Raw genomic sequence first — 7,927 nt, forward strand, 5'->3', positions numbered from 1 at the left:
TCGTAATCTGGTGAACTGGGTTCGCGTCCCCGCTCCTCCACATGCAGCTACTGGGTGACCTTGGGCCAGTCACACTTCTTTGAAGTCTCTCAGCCCCACTCACCTCACAGAGTGTTTGTTGTGGGGGAGGAAGGGAAAGGAGAATGTTAGCCACTTTGAGACTCCTACGGGTAGTGATAAAGCGGGATATCAAATCCAAACTCCTCCTTCTCTTCTTCTTCTTCTTCTAATGTGGCACTACCTCACCAACCTCTGTCTTCCTCAGCCAAGCCCCAACTTTCTCCCTTCTTACTAATATTCAGTCCAGCGGATGGCCCTGGCTGTCAGGTTTTCCTCCTTCTTGGTCTCAGTATTGCCTTTGTAGTGTTCAGCAAGGTGGAGGATGGGAACAAATACAGAATGAGTTGGCTGTGCCAGGCATTAGCTCTGGGGCCACCTGTTGTTGACATCTCTGCCTTCCATCCTAACAGCTCCAATGGGTACCAACTACCACTGAATGCATCATAAAGCCCTCAACTGCAGGGGGCTAGATGACCTTAAGAACCACCTGCACACATACCAAGCTTGTCCAAGCTCAAGATTGGTTCCTCTGACCCACCTTTGCAATGGGCTTCAGGAAAGAGGCATAGCTCAGTGACAGGTGGTCCCAGGTTCAATTCCTAGCATCTCAGCTCAAAGCGACTAGATAGCATAAGTTGAGAAAGATCTCTGCCAGAGACCCTGGAGGTCCACTTTGTTAGACACCAATATAGATGTTCAATCTGACCTGGTATTGTCAAGTACTACCTGGTCAATGTGGCACCATAACTGTAGTATTTGCTCCTCAGACAGTTATGCCCTGCTCTCTCTTTGTCTGTTTGTAGGCTATCACTGAAAATAGTTTTCATGTTGCAATCTCATCCCTACTTTCTTGAGAGTAAATCCTACTGAACTCCATGGATCTTACTTTTGCATAGACACATAATGTATGATTTTACTACTGTTTTAGGTAAGTCCTGTTTTTTGTGTAGTGAAATAGATTGTTTCATTGATTTTTATATGGTTTCTCTGGTTTTGAGTTTTCAGAGCTGCTTTGCATATTCAGAAGAGCTGATTTAAAATAAAATAAAATATGGGGGAAATGCAGGCTTCTTTTGCAGCTGAATGACCTGGAATGTGTGGCTCTTTCATTTGCTGTATCCATTTACTCACAGCAAAAATAATATCCAATTTCCAAAAGCAGTAGTTCAGGAATTCCCATTGCAAAAAGAGGTTCATGTACGCTCACATCAGAGAAATGTGTGAATCCTCATTTCAGAAGCTACAGCAGATGGTAGCTCCCTCTTCCTGTGCTTTTATTGTCCGCATTTTCTTAAAGTAGGATATCAGATGTTTTAAACTCGCCAAAAGGTGAAAAACCATAACACAAGCTATGATCTGTAGCAGTCAGGGTGAGGTTAAAGAAAATAATCACCAGGTTTTGATAAAGGAAAAGGTGTGTGTGTGTGTGTGTGTGTGTGTGTGTGAGAGAGAGAGAGAGAGAGAGAGAGAGAGAGAGAGAGAGAGAGAGATCAAGCATATTTCCATCACCTCACACATTTGCAGTAAACCACTTAGAGCTTTTGACAATTAAGGGGTATATGCTGTAAATTCTGTTAAAATAATGAATAAGTAAAAAAAAAAATGCTTAAGAGTTTAAAAGTTGAAACCTGTTTCTGGTGGAGAAATGAGCACCTTATCTTTAATTACACATACAGTGGTACCTCGGGTTACAAATGCTTCAGGTTGCAGACTCTGCTAACCCAGAAATAGTACCTTGAGTTGAGAACTTTGCTTCAGGATGAGAACAGAAATCACACAGCAGCGGTGCAGCAGTGGTGGGAGGCTCCATTAGCTAAAGTGGTACCTCAGGTTAAGAACAGTTTCAGGTTAAGAACAGACCTCCAGAACGAATTAAGTTCTTAATCCGAAGTACCACTGTACGTCTAAAAAGTTCCATAAATAAATAAATTTATTTTAACCCTACTAGAAATAATTGAGAGAACAGTTAGATATATATTCTCCCTGAGCATGCTGTCAGTTTTGCCAGTTCTTTCTTAATTTATGACAGGAATACTATGGTTATAAGGTAAATGTCAGGTATAATGATGCTCTGTCTGCTATGGGTGGAAACCACTGGAAGAAAGAACTTATGTTTAATGCATCAAAGCCAGAAATTTCAAGCAGGTTATCCCAGCTACATCCATTGTATTTTTAACAATTGGGCTCACCCTTCTGAAATGGAAAACCTTGTAACATGCTAATAATAAAGATCATTGCAGCCAACGTTAGTTAAGGACACAATTACACTAAGAGGCAAGGGGAATAAGCCAGAGCAAGTAAAAGACACATTTCTACTGAGAGGAAAGGAATAACCTAGAGCTGGTTCCTGATGCTGTGATGGAAGGGCTCAAAAGCAGGAATATTGAACACATTACCCTTATTGGCATGAATCAAATTAATGGTTCCTTCACACATACATGCTGCTGGCCACACTTTCATCCTCCTCTTCCTCCAAATCTCTTAAGATGGTGTACACAGTTCCACCCACTTTATCCTCACAACAACTCTAAGAGGTAGGTTAAGTTGAGGGTGGGATAAGATCACCCATTAAGCTTTGTGGCCTAGAAGCAATTTGAAATACATTTTCCCATCATCTAAGGCAGGCATGGCCAAACCTGGCCCTCCAGCTGTTTTGGGACTACAACTCCCATCATCCCTAGCTAACAGTGGTCAGGGATGATGGGAATTGTAGTCCCAAAACAGCTGGAGGGCCAAATTTGGCCATGCCTGATAAGGCCTCTGCTCTAACCATTATACCACACTAGCTGAGATTTCATAACTGCTGCTTCAAAAGTAGACTAGCATGTGTGAATGACCTGCCACATTTCAAATAACGTACAACCAGTGCTATTTTTCTAGAAAAAAGAGTGGTGTCAGAACTCACCATGAACACTTCCCTTGTTCTCTTATAATGGCAATGGTACCCACCTGAGAGGTGCTGGGACTGAGTTCCAACTGGAAAAGATGCCCTGTGTACAACATATGGAACTTTCAAATCATCACAAATGCAATGCTTCTCAACTATGTCTGTTCATATTTTTCAGTGCCATGTCACCAAGTGTTGAGTATTCAAGTAGTGGCATGTATATGAGAACTTGCTCTAAATTACAACCAGGTCTCCTGCCCCACTCTAGATACGGCCTAGAAAGACAACCTATGGGATTTTTTTTCCCTATAGGTCAGGGATGGGGAAACTGTGCTCTTACAGTAATTTTGTCGCTGGACTAGAACTTCCATCATCCTTTGCCATTGGCATGCTAGTTGGGGCTGATGGCAGTTGGTGCCCAGCAATATTTGAACGGACACATTAAGTAATAATGAGAGCCAGTGTGGTGTAGTGGTTAAGAGTGGTAGTCTCGTAATCTGGTGAACCTGGTTCGCTTCCCCACTCCTCCACATGCAGCTTCTGGGTGACCTTGGGCTAGTCATACTTCTCTGAAGTCTCTCAGCCCCACTTACCTCACAGAGTGTTTGTTGTGGGGGAGGAAGGGAAAGGAGAATGTTAGCTGCTTTGAGACTCCTTAGGGTAGTGCTAAAGCGGGATATCAAATCCAAACTCCTCTTCTTCTTCTTAATACAACACAAATAGGTGGGTGTACTTCATTTTAAAGAGATGAGCAATATCCTTCTACAGTAACAGATTACAGCCTGCATGCGTCCCTTTAAGACAACCAGATCTCACCCTCCCTGTCCCTTTAAATATTACTGGGCAGCTGCTGAACTTTCTGCCCCATTTATACACCTGTTTCCTTGGTTACCCTGAGGACTTCCAGCTTCCATCAGCTACTCCTTTTTACAGCATCTTGATGGACAGCCACTCACAGGTAATCAGGCTTACAGCTAGTCACTTCTGCACAGCAAGTTGCATTCATGAAGACACAAGAACAGGCTAAGGCATCTTCTTTGGTCAGTTGGCAATCCCGTCCAGTTTCTGTCTGCTTTAGCAAATAGAACTTGGCTTTACCCTTTGCTAGACAGAGGAAGGGATAGGCAAAGGAAGGGCAGGGAGTGCAGTGGCCTCTCCAGCTACCTCTGAACACCAATGGACAAGCAGGGTATGGGGTTGGCACTGTGGCACAAACAGGCAGTGTTTACTCAGCAGCTCGAGTCACAAAAATGCTGGCCCATTCGCAGTTGTATTTACATCTGCCCCACCGACTTCCCAGCACCAGAAAAGAAAGGTCTCTGTAACATTCTCCCTACGCACAACACGCATGGAGTGAGCACAAGCAAAATGAGAAAATGTAAGGAATATTGCCTCCGAGCATAGGGTAAGCATACAGTCCACTCGCACGTACACCCCAAATCTGAAAACAGAGATTAGATTACTGCAACTCACTCTGCCTGGGGCTGCCCTTGAAAACAGTTCCAACCTCAACTGGTACAGCATGCCCTTGCTTGATTACTGGCACGAATAAGCCACTATAAACACAACTGCACAGCTTTTAAAACAACACCACTGGCTCCCAGTTTGTTTTTTATGCCCAATTCAAGGTACACCAATGGTCTGAGTTCCCAACTGGGTGGAAAACTGCACCACAGCATTCAGAGAAGTACACTTTTCAAATGCTAGCAGGGTTTTGGTGTGGGAGTCATTCTGCAAAGAAACAGTAAAGATGTTTGTACCTTTAAGAACTGTTTCTGTGAGCTCTGGGCAGATTGGGTACAGCTGGTCATGATTACAAAAGGAGGAAAAGTTGCAAACCAATCAAATTTGCCTCCTGCCTCCAAAATCCCACATTCTTTTTCTTTCCCAAAACGAAGCTGGAGCAGTTGCCCCCCTGCACCATGGGCAGGTGGTAGTGGGTTGGTGCATTTTGCAAAAAATAAAGAATACAGTTCTTTATATGCATATAAAAAGCCACACTAAGTAAGAGCAAGCAGTTGCTCCTTTGACAGGCTTACAAAAAGAGCGAAGAAATGCTGATTCATATATAATCAGACAAATGATTTCGTCTTAACTCTGAATAGGGTCAGAAACTCCATATCTGCTATAAGTCTCCATAGGAAAATAAACAGGGGAGGTGACATCCCTCCCCCCCCCCACCTTTTAAAAGTATTGTGCAGTGGGGTGGCAGACACCCATAATGTTATAAGTTGTCGCCACTAGGGGGAGCTGCATGGTAGCATCCAAGCACTCAATACCGCTGGAAAACCTCTGCAGTTTTCGTTCTCTTCCCCTGCCAGTTTATTCTCACTTTTATCACACACATGGCAGGCAGAAAAATGTGAGTAGGAGGGGTAGGAGAGGAGTTTACCACCTCTGCATAGTTAATGTTTCCATACCGCACACGGCATACTCTGTTACTATGTATATATGCCATGGATAACAGGAGCTGTTTTCTTAAGGCTCCAGCACCCTCGTTACATTGAAATGTTAGGATCTGTTTGCTGGCAGGTGGGGAGAGCTATTGTCCTAGTGGCAAAGTGTGCACAACGGTGCTACGGAGAGTGAAGAGTCATTAAGTGTGAGGGGAGCCATTTGCCTTCTGGAGGCAACAGGGGGAAGATGAATTTCAGGTTGTTGTGGCTGTTGCTGGTAAGATGGCTGACTGCAGTTATATTGAAATAAACAGTTGCTTAAAATAAACAGTTAATAAGCAGCAGTGTCTGCTAAGAACAGATGTCGCCCCTCGACCCCAACTTGCTGGATTGGAACAACTTGCCGGTTCAGGCCAAAGCCCCCCCCCCCCAAAAAAAACCATTTAAAATAACTTGCAATCATAAAAATAAAAGGTAAAGGTACCCCTGCCCGTACGGGCCAGTCTTGACAGACTCTAGGGTTGTGCGCTCATCTCACTCTAGAGGCCGGGAGCCAGCGGTGAGTCCTAAAACATGCACCTCAAGTGTCAAAAGCCAGGGTAAAGTTTTCAGTATTCTCTAGAAGCTACAACTAATTCAGAATGCAGCAGCTAGACTGGTGACTGGGGGCGGCCGCCGAGACCACATAACACCAGTCTTGAAAGACCTACATTGGCTCCCAGTATGTTTCCGAGCACAATTCAAATTGTTGGTGTTGACCTTTAAAGCCCTAAACGGCCTCGGCCCAGTATACCTGAAGGAGCATCTCCACGCCGAGGGCCTTCTGGCGGTTCCCTCATTGTGAGAAGCAAAGCTACAGGGAATCAGGCAGAGGGCCTTCTCGGTAGTGGCGCCCGCCCTGTGGAACGCCCTCCCATCAGATGTCAAAGAGATAAACAACTACCTGACATTTAGAAGACATCTTAAGGCAGCCCTGTTTAGGGAAGTTTTTAATGTGTGACATCTTAGTGTATTTTTGGTCTTTGTGGAAGCTGCCCAGAGTGGCTGGGGAAACCCAGCCAGATGGGTGGGGTACAAATAATAAATTATTATTATTATTATTATTATTATAGAAGCAGTAAAATGAAGGTGTCAGATGCATGCCACCATTCCTGCTCCACCCAGATTCTGAGGGCTCAGGAACTACCAAGAAGGTCCCCTCTGCTGATCTCAGCACCCAAGAGAGTGAAGGAGGCCATCTTTCAGACATTTATCCAGCATCCTGATCTTACAGTGGCCAACCAGATACCTGTGAGATGCCCACATGCAGGACCTAGCACAACAGCACTACATCCCTCCTGCAGTTTCCAGCAACTGGTACTCAGAAGCATACCAACTCTGGCAGTGGAGGTAAGACCTAGCCATTGAACCATTTTGAAGTAAAGGGTTTCCGGTTGTGGTGCCCACATATGTAAGAAATGAAAACAATAAGACCCCCCCCCCAGCATTCAGGGGTCGACATGAGGAGCCTGTCACTGACCACTGGAGTCTTCCTTCCCTGTTCCATTCCTCAGGTGCCATGCAATAAGATGCACCCTCCCAGTGTGCTTTGACACTGTCACTTAGTCCTACTATCCACCATGTTGGAGAGTGAATATAGGCAGCAGGGAACTTGCTGTACTTATGCCCTTTGCCAGATCTTAAGTCTGCAGTTCCAAACAATTACTATTCAGTAGGACTTTATTCTAATTATACCTGGATTTTGCTGTTAGAGAGCAAACCTGTGCGAGTCTGCGCAGTACTAAGTGTCACTGAATTCAGTGGTACTTATTTGCAAGTAAGTATGTAAAGGAATGTAGCCTTAGGGCAGTAAAAGTATAGGGACCCCTGACCATTAGGTCCAGTCGTGGCTGACTCTGGGGTTGCGGCGCCCATCTCGCTTTATTGGCCGAGGGAGCCGGCGTACAGCTTCCGGGTCATGTGGCCAGCATGACTAAGCCGCTTCTGGCGAACCAGAGCAGCGCACAGAAACGTTGTTCACCTTCCCGCCAGAGCAGTACCTATTTATCTACTTGCACTTTGAAGTGCTTTTGAACTGCTAGGTTGGTAGGAGCAGGGATCGAGCAACGGGAGCTCACCCCGCTGTGGGGATTCGAACCACTGACCTTCTGATTGCCAAGTCCTAGGCTCTGTGGTTTAACCCACAGCGCCACCCACGTCCCTCCTTGGGGCTGTAGGTCCCCCTAAATATAGGATTATACCTTTCATGTCCTCTGTGCTACCAAAAAGCAGAGCTCACAATAACACTTCCACCAGAAGTTAGAGTTTGCAAAGTCTGTCTTAGTTGTGACCCCACCGAGGGGATTGCCTTGCCACTAGGCCAGAAGAACATTCTGGCCTCTTGAAAGTTGGACAAGTAAGCAGCCTGCTCTAAACAGAGCTCTAAACACCAGCACTGAAAGGAAAGCAAAATCCATCACAGCAGTAATCTCCCTAATTTACTCTGATAACACCGATTGCTTTAAGCACAGACTGTACTTCATAACCTCTTTTCAAGTCCTGGTTAGCAAATCTGAAGGACACAGACTCTCAAGTTAGGTACACA

This window comes from Podarcis vaucheri (assembly GCF_965113315.1).
Source record: "Podarcis vaucheri genome assembly, chromosome: 9".
In the NCBI taxonomy this organism is placed as follows: domain Eukaryota; kingdom Metazoa; phylum Chordata; class Lepidosauria; order Squamata; family Lacertidae; genus Podarcis; species Podarcis vaucheri.